Genomic DNA, 21,447 nt, shown 5'->3' with positions numbered 1-21,447 from the left:
CCAATTGCCCTTAACATTTAACTAGGAATACCAATTGCAGTTAACATGTTTAGGTTATTAAAATCCATCAGAAGGCTTAATTTAAAAAAAAAAAAGGAGTACATGATATTTCTAATCACTTTTTCATTTTCATCCTACCTACCCCAAATCCAATTATTTATATAGGCTGTTTTGATTAAGACAGTATAAAACAGTAAGGAAAAGACACCCTCTGATCAAAGGACTGGAACCCAGCATGGGAAAGGCAGTCAATCCCTCATTATCCTGATGTTACTTGTTTAGTTTCAAATAATCTAGGCCCTTTAGTTTCTCTAATATGTCTCCCTCTCTCTTGGCCATTACACTACTCATTAGTTCAGCAAGTGGGCTACAGAAACGAAGGGAGCCAGAGTCCCCACAGTCAGCTCTGCTGCCCTGTAAGCTATTGGGTCTGACAACAGCAGGGAGGCTGAAAGAGATGGGACTAAATGATGTTGAGGGACACTTCAAAGATCTCAATTTCCTTTTTTCTCCCTGATCCTTATTAGCAGAAATAAAATCTGTTCCTATAATAATCTGGCCCCATTTAAAGGATGTTTTGAACAAAAGTCTCAGTCTAATTTTTTTTTAATTTTGTGAGATACAGAGAAAATTTGAATTAAGCCAAGAATGTCTGGGTTGTAACTAAATGAAAATAAACATCTGCTAGAGTGAATTATAAATAAAGCTCATGATCACACACAAGAAGTAAGTTTATTATCACACACTGGCAAGTTAAACCATATTCTTTACAAAGTCCTTAAAAAGCACACCATGCTCTATTTAACCATACCTAGTTTACTGGTGATTCTGTAATATGTGTGCTAATATTTGGACAATTTTCTGTGACTTAAAAATAAGTCATAGCAATGTGCCAAGAACATGAAAGTTTTTGCAAATCACTTTTGATCTGACCTAGCTAGATCAGACAAGCCAGAAGATGGAGTCTGGGGCTTTCCACCAAGGTAACTGAAGAGTAATTTCATAGAGATTTGCATTCTGAGCCAGTGCACGGATCTGGTACAACCATGTGGGCCCATCAGTGATTTCTCTCAATCTGTCTTTCATTAAAATTTATGAAACACATCAGTGGGTCAAAACTCCAGAGGTGGTGAGACCTTAACAGCCTTCGATAACAAAGCATATAGCAGCAGAAAAACAAAAGCCTCAGAAATTATCCACCTCAGGGCCATTCTGTACTCCAAAGGTCCTCAGGATTGGGCCTTTAAATTACCGGTTTCTTTAAAAACAAAATTTTTTAAAAACTACATATGCTTTTAAAGCAAAGGCCTTGCACCGGAACAAAGTGTGTTTTTAACAAAAGAGGACTTATTAACACAAAGAAGACTAAGAATTGATAAGCCACTTAATTAACCAAACTTCTGCTTCTAGCAAGAGGGAATAACAATGATGAGATTTACCCTCCTATTTGAAACAGCCGAAAACAAACACGGTTTTTATATGAAATCACAGTTTTTAGACATGAGACCAAAATGTATAAAACAACAGTTTTCAAGACACTAGGAAATTTGGCAGCAAAAGACAGTGATCCCTGAGAGACAGGAAACCAATCAATTGAGTCATATGTCTCACTCTCCCTGCTTAGTGTGCTCAGATAGAGGATCTGCCTCCAGATGCATGTCTGATTCATTTCATTTTTACTATTTTTTTTTAATTTAAAAAATGCCTTATTTTTGTAAAAGATGATATGAGGGTGTTTCTGAATATACTTTTGGATAAAATCCTATCACCTATGAATATTCACAACAATTTGGTTTCTTCTTTTCGGTACCTTTATCTATTTTTGTTTTTTATCTTACTTACCTGGCTAGAAAATCTACTGTAAAGTTGACTTATAATAATCATATGGGCATTGTTATTGTGTCCTTGATCTCAAAGGGAAGGCTCTCCTTATTTCAACATTAACTGTGATATTTGCTATAGGTTAGTATAGAAATCCTTTAAGGGATTATGAAAATTCCCACCTACTATTATTTTGAGATTTTTTTTAATAACCTGTTGAGGCATTTTAACCAAAGCTGCATGTCCACCCACTGAGATGATAGTATTTGCCCCTTACAATTAGTTAAAATGATAAGTTAGATTATAAATTCTTAAGTATTCAAACACCCTTGCTAACCTAGGATAATTCCAACCTGGTCAGGTTTTTATACCCGCTAGATTTAGTTCGCTAATACCCTGTTTAGGATTTTTGCCAACTATATTCATAACTGAGACTGATAAGTGGGTTTCCTTTCACATATGATATCTGGTAGGTTTGATTCGGCTGGAGAGCGTTCCCCATCTACACTCCGGAACAGGTGGCTACTGCTCAATGTCAGGTAGAACTTGAGAGCAGATGTATCTGGGCCTGGAGTTTTGCTTGAAACAAGATTTTTAATGACTTCATTTCTTTAACTATTACAGGATTATTTAGACTTTCTAATTCTTAGGTCAGTTTTGGTAAATGATATTTTTCTAGACATTTGTTGTCTAAATGTCCGTATTTATTGCCATAAAGACCTTCCCATGCCCTCCTCTACTCATCTTCATCTCCGCGCACATAACTCTGGTTTTCTACTGCTAATGCTGTTTGTATCATCACTGTAGTTTCCCTTCAGTGAGCTTACCTGACATTTTCCCATTTTATTACTCTTTTCAAAAAGCCAGCTTTCCTGAGCCTCTGTATTGTCTGCTTGCTTTGTGTTTCATTAATGCCTGTTCATCTCCTTGTATTTTCTCTCTTTGGGCTTATCCTATTCTTTTCGTAGCTTAAATTACTTAACTGATTGCATTTCTTCTTTTCTAATGTAAGCATTTAGTGTTACAAATGGTCTTCCAGGTGTCACAGGTTTTGATATGTTCTCATTCAGTTTTAAAGTCTTCCTAGTTTCCATTACAACCTCTTTTACTATCGATATTATCTTTTGTCTGAAGTTTATCCTTTAGAACTTCCTTCATGGTTAGTCTGTTAGGACCAGCTTAGTCAGTTTGTGTGACTGAGAAGTCCTTATTTTACCCTCATTCTTCAAAGAGTAGTTCACTGGGTATAGATTCTAGATGGACAGCTATTTTCTCACAGCACGTTAAAAATAATATTTCGCTGTCTTCTGGCTTCCATTATTGCTGGCGAGAAGTCATGTGTCTATAGAACCATTGTTTTCTCGTTAAGTAGTCTGTCTTCTCTCTCTGGTTGCTTTTGAAATCTCTTTGCACTTTTCTGCAGTACCGAACTTGACACTGAGTCTGCCTATTTCTTCATCCTCTTTTTCTTTCATAACCTACTGAGCTTCACTAGAGTTTCTGAATCATGTGGCATCCTGTTCACCCTGGGAAATTCTAAGTGATTCTCCAAATATTGTCTTTCTGCCATTTTCTGTTACCTCTCCTTCTGGGGTTCTTTGTCTCAACCATGTTGGGTTCCGGATAATTTTCCAAGATCTACTGTTACATTAACCAATTCCCTCATCAACTGTGCTTAATGTCCTGTTAATCCAGTCCTCAAGTTTATTTTAATGACTGTTTCCTTTCTAGTTCTATTTGATCTGTTTTCAAAATTTTTTTCATTTTTATAATTTCTTGGCTACATACTTATTTTTTCTGTCTCCTTTTCTTTCAATTTATTAAACATATTTATGTAATAATCTGTGTCTGATAATCCTACAATCTAAGGGCTTCGTATTTACTACCCTTTTGTTGCTCCTGCTAGCTCTGTCTCCTTGTGTTCCATTCCCTAGAGTGCTTGGTGACCTCTGACTCCAAATGCACATCCCTTGGAACTTCACCTGTAGGAACTGGGCCCTGTGTGCAAAGTGGGTTCCTCCTCTACTGTCCGCCAGAAACTCAAAGGTGCTTATCAACCTGGGATCACTTGAAACTAAAAGCTTGGCTTGATATGTATAGGATTCCCAGTCTCTGCTGTCCTGAATTTTATTAAATGTCCTATAGCAAGACTTTTGAGTCTAGATACTAGTTTGAATATTTGCAACTAAACTCACTCTTACCTCATTAACATAATAGTGAAAAGAACTTTTTAAATTTTCTCTGGGAAAATAGATGAGTGGCTGATAGCTAAATGAGCAGTAGAGAAAACAGACAATAACCAAGGTGTACCAAAGAAACCCCTCAGTTCTCAAGAACTGAGGACATCAAACTCCTCTGGAAGTAAGGATGAAGAAAGCAATAAAATGAAGAAAGCAATAAGAAGTAAAGAAAATGAACTAATTGTGAATCCTATTTCCTACCCTTTAAAAGGGCATACCTTGACCATACCCTTGAAGGTCAGGTTCCAGCTACACCTCATGCAGGTTTGGGCTTCAGGAACCCTGCTCTTGTGGTCCCCTCTGCCTGCAGTGTCCATGCCCTAACCCTACTCCACCTGGATAACTCAGAATATAGTAAGTGTCCAAGAAATATCTCTTTGAACTAACATAAGAACTACAGGACCATGATCCATCCCCGTGTTGGAAAAAAAAATTAACTGAAGCCCTTTAGGAGCAGTTGGATCCTAAGATTTTTCTCTCACATTCTCATCATGTTTCCCACTCCAGAAAAAGGCTAGAAGTATCCTTCTTCTCCAGGGAGGACACCAGGCCCAGATGAAGGCAGGGGGCCATATTGAAAACAGGGGGATCTAGTATATGTATACATTCTGGATGGTGAGACTGCCATCCCTCTTCCTCTCTGCTCCCAGACTTTTGAATCCAGAGGTTAAAAGAAGTGTTCCAGGGAAATGGACCAGCCAAGAAGGAAGATATAGATAACAACATCAAGAGATCTCCAACAAGATGACCAAATCAAATCATTCCACTATGAAACCCACAGATGGCAAGTCCTATCCATTTATCCATATATTCCAATCAGTTTTTTATGCCCTTTCTTAAACAGAAACAGATGATGAAGTATTATAAGATATCTACATAAAAATCTCTAAAATAGTACAATAGGGAAAAAAAGGTTAATCTCAAAGATACAGATTAGACCCTAATAGGGGAAAATTCTTCAATGTATATTAGCATCATCATAATGATCATTCTGTTTATATTCTAGAACTACTTAAACATTTACTACGTATCAAGCATTGTGAGGTACTGTGAAAATATCAGTGAAAAAAAAAACAACAGGAAAAAAAGCTCTACCCTCACGAAGCTTTATTTTATTTACTAAGAAGATCGCTAATGGGATGGGAGTAAGGAGTGAAATTTCTCAAAGTTATCAGGGAAATCCTCAGTAAGAGATAAGAGATGTTATTTGCAAAGATGAAATACTCAAGATGTTGCTGAAAAAAAGAAGAATAGTAAAATAATTAAAAAGAGAATCTGAAAATTAAAAACATGATATCAGAGGAGTACCTGGGTGGCTCAGTGGGTTAAGCCACTGTCTTTGGCTCAAGGCATGGTTTCAGGGTCCTGGGATTGAGCCCCACCACACATTGGGCTTTCTGCTCAGCAGGAAGCCGGCTTCCCCCTCTCTCTGCCTGCCTCTCTGCCTACTTGTGATCTCTGTCTCTATCAAATAAATAAATAAATCTTTTTTTAAAAAAAACATGAGGGACGCCTGGGTGGCTCAGTTGGTTAAGCAGCTGCCTTCGGCTCAGGTCATGATCCCAGCGTCCTGGAATCGAGTCCCACATCGGGCTCCTTGCTCCGCAGGGAGCCTGCTTCTCCCTCTGACTCTGCCTTCCACTCTGTCTGCCTGTGCTTGCTCTCACTCGCTCTCTCTGACAAATAAATAAAATCTTTAAAAAATAATAATAATAAAAAAATTTTAAAAAACATGATAGTAGAAAGGAAAAGCTTAATAGAAAGATTCAAAGATAATCTAAGGAGATCTTTTTTTATGGATTTATTTACTTATCTAGGAGGGAGGGGAGGAGAGAGAAAGAGAGAGAGGGCATGCACATGTGAGTGCAGAGGGGAGAAGCAGAGGGAGAAGGAGAGTGTGAGTCCCAAGCAGATGCCACACTGAGCATAGAGCCCAACATGGGGCTCAATCCCACGACCCTGAGATTATGACCTGAGCCAAACCAAGAGTGTGCCACCCAGGCACCCAACCTAAGGAGATCTTTTTAAAAAGCAAGATAATATCCAAATAAAATTCCACAAAAAGAGAGAAAATTGCAGGGAAAAAAATCACATAGTCTAAGAAAACTACCCAGAAATGAAGACTAGGGCTTTCTAAACTAGAAGAGCCCACTGAGTACCCAGAACAATGGAAGAAAACAGACCCATGGAAAAGCGCATATGAAATTTCAAAATACAGGAGTTAGAAGATTCTACAAATGTCCAGCAGGGGATGGAAGAGGAGGGCAGGCCACATCCAAAGGATCAAGAGTCCAGAAAGTTTTAAACTTTTAATACACCACTGAAAGCTAGAATTCACTGGAGCAATGTCATGAAAATTCTGAAGAAAACTGATTTCCAACCGATGGTTTAATACCCAAATGAGTAGCCAGCTTCATGGTTCAATTGAAGGCATTCTTAGACATTCAGGGGCTTATATTGAGCTCTATGTACCTTCTCCAAAAAAGCTATTCAAGGATGTGTTCTTCCAAAGCAAGAGAGTAAACCAAAAAAGAGCAAGGCACAGGATAAAGGAGTTCCAACATGGAAGAAGAAAAGAATCGTTGGATGACAGAGAAGGGAGATGCCATGATAAAGAACTATGTATCAGGCGTGGAAGACAATCACTCTACATTTCTTCAAACAGATGAAACCAATACCTGTGTCAGAATTTCAAGAGGAACTTTAGAAAATTGAGGCAGTCTACAGTTGCTTCAGGGGCAAGTACATTGAAAAGAAACAAGCTGATTATGCACTCCAGGGCCAACAAAAATCCGTGCAAGTAGGAAAAGTAAATAATTTACTATATGGCTGATATAGCCATAAGAATAATATAAACACTAAATACTGATCTAACCCAAATTCTACCAACTGTACTGAGAGGGTGAAGGAGGAGAAAAGGTGCTAGAAGGGGAAGGCGGCAGATGATGACTAAAACTGAAAAGTCAACATGAGGTTATATAAATATGTTATTTTAAAATGTGAGATACCAAAAGGATATAAACAATTCTGTAGCAGAGCGTATTCTCGCAAGTCTTGAGCAGTATCAGTGGTCTCGGAGGCACTCCCCAAACTCCAGTTTGTTCCCGCAGTTCAGCATGGAGGCCTGGGCCTTTCCTCTCCACCATATCAGGGCATCAGCTGTGATTAGTCACTTTTCCAGCTCTTTCCCCTCTCTTTCCAGAAGTCCCGTCCACTGACCCGCAGTTGAGAGAAGGCAAAACTAAGAGTACCCACCCACTTCACTTCACTCAAGATTTGGAGGTTCAGAAAGAAATCTCAATATTTGCCTACACACACACATGGCTTCTAGAAGGAGGCAGGCAGAGTCACGCCTTGGGTTTTCCCTTAGCTGCTGCTACTCTCAAAAAAAGAAAAAAAAAATTACATTAGCTCACTCACCTTTCCTTATTTGGTTTCTGCTGAAAAATCTCTTCTATGTGTTCATGACTCTTCCTTTAACAGTAGGTGATACTAATCTAGCTTCATTCTACCAAGTTTATGTCTGATTCATATTTTTACCTCCCAGAGCATCTAAACACACTGCCTTGGGTGTATTAAGCATTCACATGGTGAATTTAGTAAAATATCTCCTCTTATAATAGTTCCAGTCCATTCATGATTTTATTTTTTTTTCCATTCGTGATTTTAAAGTGGATTCAACTATTTTATCCAGCATGCTCTAATCAATTTAAAAAAGAGAAAGGGGCGCTGGGTGGCTCAGTCAGTTAAGCATCTGTCTTCAGCTCAGGTCATGATCCCCGGGTCCTGGGATCAGCCCGCATCCAGCCCGCATCAGGCTCCCTGCTCAGTGGGGAGTCTGCTTCCCCCTCTCCCTCTGCCTGCTGCTCCTCCTACTTGTATTTACTTTCTGTCAAAGGAATAAATAAAATCTTCAAAAAATAAAAATTAAAAAGAGAGAAAAAGTATACCTTCATGCAAAGCGAAACTGAAAAACCACTTTGGCTGAGTAATCTAGTGTACACATGCAAAAGATGAAAACATACCTACAACAGTAACATCTGCTTTCCTAGAAGGAAAGAGAAGGAAAGAAGAGGAGAGGAAAACACCTTTGATGCATACATTGAAAGCTTTACCATACATGTGAAGCAATCGCAGATTTATTCCTAAGTCTCACGTTAATAAGGTAGAATACCAGATATCAGCAAAGTTTTGTAAAATCAGAAAATTTTATAAATGTAATCAGGGAAAAAATAATAGATACCCAAATCCTCAAAACCAGATGTAGAAGTTCATGAAAGAAACTGCCATTTAATCCTAAACTCAGAAAACACAGTAACAGTAACAGAAAATACAGTAATAGGTGTTTATTAAATTTATTGAAAGATGTGCATTTTCTAGCACTGATCTGCTGATTCTCAGGCTCCTGCTATCTTCATCCAAAACTTTAACCTCTTAGATTTTTTTATCTTTTTATTATGCTTAGAAATTTCCAGACAAAATATTATCCATATATGTGACTGTCTATACTAATTTCCCTCAGATCTTTACAAAGCCCAAAATCAATGATTTAATGAAAATATGTTCCAAATTACTAAGGAGAAATAAAGCAGCCAATGTGGCAACTGAAAGCTGCAAGGAACAGAAAGCCAATTCTTTGGGGGAGAGAACCTTGAAATAACTTCAGCTGTGAAAAGTCCTCCCATCCCCCCAAACTATGAATATTTTATGAAGAAAATAAAAGCATTCAAATGCCAAAGGGGAAAAAAAAAACACACTTAAAGGATGGAAAATGTTGAAGGGAGCCTGCCAGTGGGACCTGCACTTTTGACTATCAATCAAGTAGAGAGTTAGCCATATGCAAAGCTTCAAGGATTTCATCAGTGAGGACCATTCTTCTTCTTGGCAAGTTCATTAAAATGGTGATTTCTTTGTAACAGAAAATGTACTTTCTTTCCTTACTACTCACAAAAGCATGTGTGAGCCTACGCCTATCCCCTAATCACCCAGTTACACAAAGTGATGGGTTCACATGTCATATACACCTACAAATATGATAAAATGTTTGCCAGGAGTAGTTTTCCAAAAAGAGCTGCTTTGATCCCCTGATAACGCCCCACCCCACCCCCACCACCAAACCCACAACCTCATTAAATTCTCTGCTAAACACAACAATTATTTTTTACCAGTTAAAAGACAGGAATTTACACACAACTTGGAATTGTTCACCAGGGAAAATATTAATGACGGAGTTTAGAAAAGTATTGAGATCAAATTCAATTCTTCCACTTCGCAGATGAGAAAATTAAGGCCTGGGGAAGTAAAACGACATCCCCAAAGCTACTATGAGGCAGCAATCAGTATCACATTTTGATCCTACAGGACAGGTAATGGCAAAGAGCAAAAAAGGGCACTGAGATAGGGGAGAAAGAGCTGGACAGGTGTTATTGTATGTCCAGGGAATAAGCATGTCAGAAGGCTGAAAGTAAGAAAAGTATTGCAACTTCAAGGAACTAAAATGATGCTTCTGAATATGCTACATGCCACAAACTCAAATAAATGAGTAGATGCTAGACACTATCTTAAAATATGTCACTGTTGGGCGCCTGGGTGGCTCAGTGGGTTAAGCCACTGCCTTCGGCTCAGGTCATGATCTCAGGGTCCTGGGATCGAGTCCCGCATCGGGTTCTCTGCTCCGCAGGGAGCCTGCTTCCTCCTCTCTCTCTCTCTGCCTGCCTCTCTGCCTACTTGTGATCTCTCTGTGTCAAATGAATAAATAAAATCTTTAAAAAAAAAAAAATATGTCACTGTAGCAAATATTTAGCCTTCTAAGTCACGTGATTATCTCTTCACAAGACTACATATGACTGCCTTGCTTTAAAAAATATTCGGTGTAGTACTACCATAAGGACATAGAGATCAACAAACAGAACAGAGAGTCCAGAAAGAAACCCTTAAATTTACAGTCAAGTGATTTTCAACAAAGGTGCCACGGCAACTCAATAGGAGTTTTTTTCAACATGCAGGGCTGAAACAACTGGATATCCACACATAAAGAAATGAACTTAGACCCTCAGCTCACACTACAAACAAAATTTAAATAAAAATGGATTCGAGACATGAATATGAGCTAACATTGTAGTATTTTTAGAAACAAATAACAGAAAAGCTTCAAGACATTAGGTTAGGCAAAGATTTCTTAGATGTGACACCAAAAGAACATTCTAAACAGGAAAGAATTGATAAACTGTACTTCATTGAAATGCAAAACTTTTTTGCTTCAAAATACACCACTAAGAAAATGGAAAGACAAGCCACAGAATGGGAAGAAAATATTTGCAAATTACACATCTGATAAAGGCCTTGTATCCAGAATACACTAAGAACTCCCGAATACACACTCAACAATAAAAAGGTAAACACCATCCCCCCACCAAAAAAGAAGACAAACACCCAATTTAAAAGTGGGCAAATGATTTCAGTAGACATTTCATCAAAGAAGACATAGAAATCATTAATAAGCACATGAAAAGATGCTCAACATCATTAGTCATCAGGGAAACAAATCAAAACCACAACAAAAAACCACTTCACACCCAGCAGGATAGCTATAATTAAAAAAAAAAATAGTATGCATTGGTAAAAATGGGAAGAAACAGTAACCCTTGCACAGTGCTGGTGAAAATGTAAAATAGTATGGACACTTTAGAAAACAGTTCAGCAGTTTCTTAAAGTTACCATACACCCAGTAATTCCACTCCTAGGTCCTGTGCCAAGAGAAATGAAAACATATGTCCCACAAAGACCTGTATGTAAGTGTTCACGGTAGCATTATTCCTAACAGGCAAAAAGTATAAACAACTCAGGTGTCCATGAAACTGAAGACTGGAGAGACAACACGTGGTACGTACATACGACGGGACACTATTCCACAATTAAAAAATGAAATACTGATACAGGCTACAACTTAGATGAACCTCGAAAACATCACATAAAGTTTAGTAAGCCAGACACAAAGACCGCATATTTATGATTTCATTTATAGGACATTTCCAGAAACGCAAATCTATAGACACAGGATGTAGATGACTGGTTGTCGGGAGCTGGGCATGGGGATTGACTGTAAAGAGTCATGGGGCATACTCCTGGGTGCTGAAAATGTTCTGAAACTGGATTATGGTGACAGCACAATCTGATAAATTTACTGTCAGTCACTGAGTTGTACACTTAAAATGGATGAACTTTATGGTCTGAAAATTATACCTCAATAGTTTTTTTTCAAGCTAAGGTGGGGGGAAAAGTATAATTAATCATATGGGAGAGGGAACACAGATGAAACAAAATGGGCCATAGTTGATCACTGTTGAGGCGAGGGATTTAGTATGCGATTCCTTTCCTTTTTTGTAGATATTTAACACAAGAATTTGAATAACAATTTATATTCATAATAACAATTTTTGATAATCAAAAAAAAATAAATTCCTAAGATCTCCCAGTATTTATGAAGGCAAAACTTTCTTTCCTGTCTCCCTAAAGAACCTCAGGGAAATTGGTCCAATACTGTAAATCACATAAAATAAAACACAGAAAAAGAGTATTAGTTTCTTGCATATTGGGCCCCATATCTATTCTTTAATATATCTTTTAACTTCAGATGAATTACTGCCTGTAGAAACACAGTAAGGTGTGCCCCCCAAGTTAAATTAATACAGACTGCTTTCTCTGATACAAAATCTGTTGTAACAGAAACTTGAACAAAGAGGATTCCGATGGAGAACAAAGCAATTGCATTTTCTGGATCTCAGTCTCATCTCCTGTACTATGTGAGAGGTGGCCAAGATGTCACGCATGTTGTCTTTTAGCACTGACAGTCTATGACTTTATAATTTATTTGCTAGTTTTTTCTAGTAACTCCTTCTTCTTGTACCACAGGACATGTAATACAGGTTAACGAGGTCCCAGACAGAGACCTAGGCAGAGTTTAGCAACAAAAATGCATGAGAATTGACTTTGGTTAAGGTCAAGTTTCATTTCTCGTATTACTTTTACATGAATGTGTTACTCCTAATTATTTTACTATGAAACTCCATAGGTTGGTTAAAAATGTTTATGTCTGTGTGTCTTCGATGGAAGGCAAGCAGGCAACTTGGAAAAAGATTCTATTATCTTAGTAAGGTCTCTTTTCTACCATGAATTTGAAAAATGTGACATATAGTCAAACCAACATCTAAGTCTGAAACACTTCAGAGTGAGTTTGTGATGGACAACTACTCCAAACCAGTGTCTCAGTCACTCCACCTTTTGCAATCTGGATTAACCCTACCACTCCAATGAACTGTTCTAACGCTTCCTAGGAACATGGTTTGCGAACTCCTTCTACCCTAGCCTCCATTCTTTTTGGTCAGTTGGCAAACCTTAGACTTCTGGTCTCCACTTATTCCTGAAATACACTCCTCCCTGAGCATTCCAGGCCATGGTGCTTGTCCCTTACTGAATTCATGTGCTCTCATGGTTTTACGTCTAGCTGTTAAGACAAAGGAATTTGGTGTTTACATAGAAAGACCTGAAAAGCTTTAAATAGGGAAGTGACATCATAGCTGAGCTTAAGAAAATTAATCCTGCTGCTCTATGAAGGAAAGAACAAAGCAAGCAAATCAGACAGGAGATTACTATAGTAGTCTTCAAGGCAAATGGTAGTAAGAAGTGAACCAAGGCAGATATCAAAGAAAAATCAACAGAATTTGGCTCCAAAAATTATATCCATCCTTCAAAGGCTAGCTCAACAGCCTGTACAACCACTCCAACATATCTACAGATCATCCCAGTTAGAAACCACCCAGACACAGCACCGTTCTCACATATAACTGTAACACTGATTAGCAGAAAGTGAGGCCATATCCATATTCCTCTTACAATTCTCCACAGCACCTAGTACACAGTAAGTGTTCAATAAATATTGATTAAATGATAAGACACTTTTGCCGGTCACCATTACTGAAGTCTATTTCAGTTTGCATTAAACTCTCTAAACTCAAATGTATATACTGAGAACACTATTGCTTTTTTGTTGTTTTTCTTTTTAGAGAGAGGGAGAAAGAGAGAGAGCATGCATGAGTGGCATGAGGGCAGAGGGAGAAAGAGAGACAGAAGCTTAAGCTGGGTGTGGAGCCCAACACAAGGCTTGATCTCATGACCCTGATATCATGACCTGACACAAAATCAAGAGTCAGATGCTTAACCAACTGAGCCACCCAGGCACCCCAAGAATTGTGTCATTTTATGGTATTATTCAGCTCACAAGTTTTGTAACAATTGTAAGCAAAATGTCTAACAATAGATAAACAGGCAAATAAACTAAGGCCCAAATTAATAAAGGTGTAAGAAATGAGAGTAACACCATTTTGTAACTACCAATGAAATAATGGACCTAAGCAGCAGTTTGCTGAAAACAGCTCATACCAGCTTATGAGAGCCAACTGTATACATATGTTCCAGCCCTCATTTAGTGACACATCAGTAGGAATAAAAGTGGCTGTGGCAGGGATGTTTATACCATAAAAATCAGTAAATAGCCAGGTAAACGTTTACCAACACACCACTGGATGCGGGCAATGAGGATCACTGATAAAATGATTATCTGAGCAGCTGCTGGGGATCTCTGTCATAACGGATAAATCAGGCTAATATTTCGTGAACCCACTGATAAATTGAACATCACAAAAATGGAGCCATTAGATATCAGAGACCTCCTAATGTGATGCAGTAGAAAATACTAGAACTAGTAACTACTCTTGCTAAAAATAGAGTGTGATTCTAAGCAAGCCTAGATCTAACCAGCCAGTTTGTAAGAAATACAAAAGATGGAAGAACAGATATGATTAAGGTTTAGCAATTTTTTTAAAAGATTTTATTTATTTATTTGACAGAGAGAGAGATCACAAGTAGGCAAGGCGGCAGGCAGAGAGAGAGAAGGAAGCAGGCTCCCTACTGAGCAGAGAGCCCAAAGCGGGGCTCAATCCCAGGACCCTGGGATCATGACCTGAGCCAAAGGCAGAGGCTTAACCCACTGAACTATCCAGGAGCCCTGATTAAGTTTTTGTAAAAAGGCCTTACCAATTAGAGATACATATAAAGTATGTATGAAATTATATAATATCTGGCAGTTGATCTGGGGATGGAGATTTTCTACTTTTACATAAATCTGAAGTTTTCCATAATACAGTTTTTAACAAAGTAGCCAGTATATAGAATGTATATAAAAGGATGGCAAAATTATCAGTACAGACATGGATAGATCTCCAAGAAATAACAAATTCTGGAAAAGCACAGGGGAAACATGTACAATGTGATGTCAATTATTTTAAAGACAAAAACCATGAAATTGATGTTATAAATGGATTAGAAAATGTCAGAAGGATACCTTCCCTGGGGAGGATACCAGGCTTGGTGGAAATGAACTTAAGGGTTATATTTGTAATGTCTGAATTTTACAAAAATTCAAATGAGGCTTTTATTTTTAAATTTGAGAGAGAGAGAGCAAAGAGAGAGAGAGAACTTGTGTGGGGCAGGGAGAGGGGAAGAAAGGGAGAGAAACTCAAACAGACCCCATGCTGAACATGGAGCCCAATGAAGGGCTTGGTCTCATGACCTTGAGATCATGTCCTAAACTGAAACCAAGAGTCAGACACATAACCAACTGTGCTACCCAGGCTCCCCTATTCAAATCAGAATTGTAAGCCAGCTGCCCAGGTGTGGAGCTGAATCTCAGTTCTCAGCCGGCTAGTGAAGGAGGATGAAGGCTGCAGCCAACAGGAGTAATAGCACTGTGCCTTCTGCCCCTTCTTAAGAATTCAACATCCAGGGACACCTGGGTGGCTCAGTCAGTTAAGCATCTGACTCTTTATCTCAAACTCAGGTCTTGATCTCAGAGTTGTGAGTTCAAGCCATACGTTGGGCTCCATGCTGAGTGTTGAGCCTTCTAAATTAAGGGGGGAAAGAAAAGAATTCAATGTCCAGCATAGGCAGCTGAATAGAGACATGACTACCAAATATCTGGCCAAATGGAGAAGTTGGGAGATGCAAGTGGGGTAGAGAGAAGAGAAATACTTGCCCCTTCTTAAGGCAGTGGAGTGTAGGCCCTAGCATTGGGCGACGCGAGCTTAAAGCCCAGCACCACCATCTAGGAGCTCCATGACCTTAGCCAAATTAACTTTTGCTCCTCAGTTGCTATTTCTCTAAAGTGGGGATACAACAGCACCTACCTCATTAGGTAGGTGTTATCCTTACAATAACAGTTATTGTAAGGATAAGAGACAATGCATGGAAAGTGCTTTAAATTTGTACCCTGTACCAAGTAAGCCTCAAATTCACTATATATCTAGTGCTAGGTGTTAATAAAGAGCCTAAAAACAACTCTAACAAATAGGGAAATTTGGCTTGGGACAGAGTGGACACTATACTGACAGGTAAAGAATATACTACTCAGGTGACCTGGGCGGCTCAGTCAGTTAAGCAACTGTCTTCAGCTCAGGTCATGATCTCCGGGTCCTGGGACTGAGCCTTGCATTGAGCTCCCTGCTCAGTAGGAAGTTTGCTTCTCATCCTCTCTCTACCCCTCCCCATCGCTCACTCTCTCTTTCTCTCAAATAAATAAAATCTTTAGGAAAAAGAAAGGATATACTACTGATAAAGTAACTAGATCAACTGGTTTCACATATGAGAGAAAAAGTACAGTTGAATGCAAGCAGTCAGTAATGATTCCTTAAATGCTTTCCAAACACTAAAAGGGAGTCCCTCCATGATTTGTAGTAGCTGCATGATTAGTTAAGCAGTTAGAAGTCCAATAGTATGCTACCAAACTCACTATCTAAGTTAAGGATAAAGATGTGTCCAGACAACTAACGCACAAATTCAACAAGGCTATAAGATAGACCAATAAATAAAAACCAATTACATTTCTATACACCAGCAATGAAGACTGCAAAAAATGAAATTAAGAAAACAATTCCCTTTTGGCTAACATCAAAATAAACAAAACACTTAAGAATAAATTTTTACAAGTACAAAACTTATTTGTGAAAACTACAAAATATTTAAAGACTTAAATAATGAAAATATATCCTGCGTTCATGGATTAGAAGACTTAATATTGTTGGGGTGCCTGGGTGGCTCAGTAGGTTAAAGCCTCTGCCTTTGGCTCGGGCCATGGTCTCAGGGTCCTGGGATTGAGCCCCGCTTCAGGCTCTCTGCTTGGTAGGGAGCCTACTTCCCCCTCTCTCCCTCTGCCTGCCTCTCTGCCTACTTGTGATCTCTGTCAAATAAATAAATAAAATCTAAAAAAAAAAGAAGAAGACTTAATATTGTTAAGATGGAAAACATTACATTGTACGCCATAAATATGTACAATTTTTATTTGTCCCTTAGCCTCATTATAAAGTTGGGGGGAAAATACTGTTGGGATAGCAATACTAACCAAACTGATCTAAAGAGTCAGTGCAATCCTTACCAAACTCCCAGTTGCCTTTTAAAAAAACACAAAAAACAGGGGCGCCTGGGTGGCTCAGTAGTTAATCCTCTGCCTTCGGCTCAGGTCATGATCTCGGGGTCCTGGGATCGAGCCCCACATCGGGCTCTCTGCTCAGCGGGGGGCCTGCTTCCTCCTCTCTCTCTGCCTGTTTCTCTGCCTACTTGTGATCTTTGTCTGTCAAATAAATAAATAAAATCTTAAAAAAAAACACAAAAAAAACAGAAATTGATAACCTGATCCTAAATTTCATATGGAAATGCAAAGGACCCAGAAAAAGCAAAACAATCTTGAAAAGGAAGAGAGGCACCTGGGTGGCTCAGTCAGTTAAGCGTCTGACCCTTGATGTCAGCTCAGGTCACGATCTCAGGGTCTTGAGATCAAGTCACACATCGGGCTCCATGCTCACCAGGTAGTCTGCCTGAGATTCCTTCTGTCCCTCTCCCTCTACCCCTCCCCACTCCGTGCACTTGCTCGCGCTCGCTCTCTCTCAAATAAATAAATCTTCTTTTTAAAAAAGAAAAGAAGAAGAAAAAGAAAAAGAAGAAGAAGAAGAAGAAAGTGGGCACAGACACACATCCCAACTGCAAAACGTATTACAATTCTGCAACAATCACAACAGTATGGTGCTAGCACAAGGATAGATATATTAATACCAATGGAATAGAATTGAGAATCCAGAAATAAGACTTTATGTTAAACGGTCAGTTGATTTTTAACAAGGGTGCCAGGAAAATTAAGCAGGGAATAATAGTTTTTTCAACAAATGGTACTGGGACAACTGGATAGTCACGTGCAAAAACAAACAACAACAAAAACCCAAAATTTGAACCCTTACCTCACACCACATACCAAAAAAAGCAACTCAAAGTAGATCACAGACTTAAATGTAAGAGCTAAAAATATAAAAATCTTAGAAGAGGAGTATGTGTTTGTGGCCCTGAGTTAGGCAATGATTTCTTAGCTATGACACCAAAAGCACAAATGATAAAATAAAAATAAATAAATTGGACTTCATCAAAATTAAAAGTTTCTGCACTTCAAAGGATACCATTAAAAATGTTGAAAGGATGGGGCACCTGGGTGGCTCAGTGGGTTAAAGCCTCTGCCTTCGGCTCAGATCATGATCCCAGGGTCCTGGGATTGAGCCCCACATCAGGCTCTTTGTTCCGCGGGGAGCCCGGGGAGCCTGCTTCCCCCTTTCTCTCTCTGCCCACCTCTCTGCCTACTTGTGATCTCTGTCTGTCAAATAAATAAATAAAATCTTTAAAAGAAAAATAAATGTTGAAAGGACAACCCACAAAATGAGAGAAATATTTTTAAATTATGTATGTGAAAAGGGATTTGCAACCAGAATATACAAAAAACCCTTACAACTCAAGAATAAGAGACAAATAGCCCAATTTAAAAATGGGCTAAGATTTTGAACAGTTCTCCAAAAATGACATAAATACGGCCAATAAGCACACAAAAAGGTGTTCAACATCATTAGTCACTAGAAAATGCCAATCAAGGGCCACCTGGCTAGCTCAGTTGGCACAGCAGCCAAATCTTGATCTCAGGGTAGTGGGTTTGAGCCCCACACTGGCTACAGAGATTATTTTAAAATAATAATTTGAAAAAAGAAAATGCAAATCAAAACCATGATAAGATACCATTTCATACCAGCTAGGTTGACTAAAATAAAAAGGATGGGCAATAATAAGTGCTTCAAAAGTGAGAAACTGCAGTCCTCATACAATGCTAGTGAGATAGCAAACTGTGCGGCCACTTCAGTAGTTCCTCAAGATGTCCAACTTAGACTTACCATATGACCCAGAAATTCCATTCCTATGTATATCCATGAACTGTAGGAATCTACAACGTAATATTATTCATCCATAAAAGGAATGAAGTACTCCTACATGTTACAACATGGATACACCTTGTAAACATTATACCAAGTGAAAGAAGCCAGTTACAAAAGACCATATGTTGTGTGATGCCACTAATACAGAATGTCCAGGACAGGCAAATTCATGGAAACAGAAAGCAGACTAGAGGTTGCCAACAGCTGTGGGGAGAGGACAAGGAAATGAGGAAGGACTACTAATGAGTATGGGGTTTCTTTTTGGGGTGAAGAAAATGTTCTAAAATTGGATAATGCTAGTGGTTGCCCAACAGTATAAATATGCTACCAACCACTGAATTATATACTTTAAAAGGGCAAATTTTATAGTGTGTGGATTTTATCTCAAGTTTTAATTTAAAAGAAAAACCTGTCCAGACTGCCAAACCGAACCCTTAGATGGCTGCGTAACGTGGACCCAAAAGTTTGGGAGTAGAGCAGGAATACCATAATCCTACTAGATTTTAAAAGGGAGCAAGTAGCACTCACAAGAATGATACAATAAGGAAATCCATAAAGTTGAAGCTGTTTGAGTGAACAAATTCATCCTTTAGAGAACTTGAAAGGTTAAATTAGGTAAGAAATGTATCTCTTATTCCCAAAAGGTTTACATATTTCTCAAGTTGCAGAAAGAAATATCAATTTGTAGAGAAACCTGGACAGATGCGTCTCAGCTAGCCAACTAAAAAATACAACCCCCTTCCAAGTTAAGACAGAGCCCTTATCACACTTTGCCCACCTGTCCATCTCACAATGGAGGCTATGGGGAGTCCTCCAAAACTATTTCTCAATATTGGAAGGGCACTGAGGAGGAATCTGAAGGACATATCATATCAGAGCCTTAAGGAATGTTCTGGAATGCTTCTGTCATTTTAGCTGCATTCTACAAAGTGGCAGGAGGCTGGTCATAAAAATACCCTTGACAGAGTATGGTAAATTTGAGGCAGGTAAACTCAGCCAGGAAGGACATTTCTGGTACTCTCAGGTACTATCTGGTCACTGTGGCTACTGAATGAAAAGCAAAATTTCTATACTATCTGTACTTGAGGCAAAATTTAAAAGATATAAGTGTGTATTCAAGTTTCTCTTTCACTCCTGTCCCCAGTCATCCTAATCTCTTCTATTACCAACTTCCTAAGTAGCCTTCCAAAAACTGCCTATACACTTAAGAACATACATATTGTGCACCGTGCCTCTTTCACTTAATTTATGTCAGATAGCTCTCCACTTAGTACACATACCTAAATCTTTTTAACTGCTTCCTAAGTTTTCATAATATGGATGTACCATAATTTCTTAACCCTGGAATGAGTTATTATTATCAGTAATGTCTAAAGCAGAAATAAAATGTTAGCGAGCCATGGGTAGATGCTACCCATGGATATGTTTTGTTCAGCCATCACAATGGCTTTAACATGTGGATCTGAATATATTTGGCCACATGCGATGTGGGAGAAAGAGCTGCCCACCAACATCCACTCTCCTCTTTCACAGTAAGAGGGGTGTCAATGGGAAATGGCTATCCCGCCAGGAACTACCTTTCCCAGCTGCCCAGCAGCTAGCTATATCCAAGGGACTAGGTTTCCCCAGTTAGAGCTGAGTGGAAGTGATGAAGGTTTCTGGTCAGCAGCTTTAAAGCGACGGCTATTTTTCCTCCACACAACCTCCGCCCCTTCTGCCAGGTAGATGCTCAATGACTGGCACAGGGCTATCGGCGGCAGAGCCAGCACTGAAGGGGTTGGCCATCACGGTGGCAACCACCAGCTGCAAGCTTTAGGTATGGCTCTGGAAGGGGCAGGTCACTGCTGAGAGCAGGAGGGGAGTTCCCACCCCACGGGCTGGAACAAACGAAATTCGTTATGAAAAAATTTGCTTTATGAAAACAACTGCTTCAATGAGGAAAAGGAAGTTAGGATCTAAAAAGTACTGCCTTCACAGTGTGATTTTTTCTTACAGGAATTTTAGTAATATAGTATGTTTTATAAAACAAAGTACTAATAAAATAAAATATGGCTCGTGGCTCTAAGCATAGAGCAATAAAATCCAGACATCCCAGGTCTGACTGCATCTAGATTTTGCATACTTGCATCATCACTAGCTGAGACTTTCTTGCACATTTTTATTTTCTCTCAAACGCAGCAGCTGTTTGGGCCTTGAAAGGATGGCCCGACATGGACCAGCTATTACCAAGGTGATCTCCCATGGGGCGCCTGGGTGGCTCAGTTGGTTAAGCGTCTGCCTGCAGCTCAGGTTATGATCCTGGGGTCCTGGGAGCGAGCCCCCATTGGGCTCTCTGCTTCCCCCTCTCCCGCTCCCCCTGCCTGTGCTCTCTCTCAAGTAAATAAATAAAATCTTTTGAAAAACAACAACAACAACAACAAAAGTGATCTCCCTTTTACACACAGCAATTGTGTCGTATCAACTTCTTCCTATGAAAACATACACTTTAGGTATAATACCAGGACCCACCTACCTAGAGCCCTGGGATAATCTAGACTCCCATAAATTTGAATTCATATGGTTTTTACAGATATCAAAGGTAAAGCCAATTGTCCCATACTGCCAAAGTGGCTTGTTCACTTTTATAGATTTACATTTGAAATGAGCGCTTTGAGATTCTTCCCCACATATTACCGATCTTCCCAAACTGGAAGACATTAAGGCCAGCCTTTTCTAAGCTCTTCCCTTAAATCCCATCCAAATCTTTCACCGAGTCTGTGGAAGAGTTCTCTGTGGGCTCTCCTCCCCTTGGTCACTGCAGTCTTCTACTTTCTTCTCCTGCCTTTATATAACCATCATCACCCTATGTAGCGACCATCTCATCATTTTCTTCACTTCCTTCTTTCATTCTTGCTTCTTTGCATCTTCTCTCCATTGTATTTATTTTCCACACTGTCAGTCCACCATAGGCCACTCTGACTCAGCAACCTGGCCTCACTTACTCTGTTTTTCACAGTCCTTTGCTCATAATACAGCAGGCAACTGGGGCTCAGTCC

At 39.1% G+C, this 21,447-nt stretch overlaps 1 protein-coding gene across 4 annotated transcripts in view; it reads right to left on the bottom strand.

Annotated features, from left to right (window-relative positions):
• The window catches only part of REPS2 (RALBP1 associated Eps domain containing 2), a 238,353-nt gene that overhangs the window by 75,186 nt on the left and 141,720 nt on the right, over positions 1-21,447 (bottom strand). The gene's annotated exons all lie outside the window — the stretch shown is intronic.

Source organism: Mustela erminea, chromosome X (assembly GCF_009829155.1).
Source record: "Mustela erminea isolate mMusErm1 chromosome X, mMusErm1.Pri, whole genome shotgun sequence".
In the NCBI taxonomy this organism is placed as follows: Eukaryota; Metazoa; Chordata; class Mammalia; order Carnivora; family Mustelidae; genus Mustela; species Mustela erminea.
This window is presented reverse-complemented; position numbering and strand designations above follow the sequence as displayed.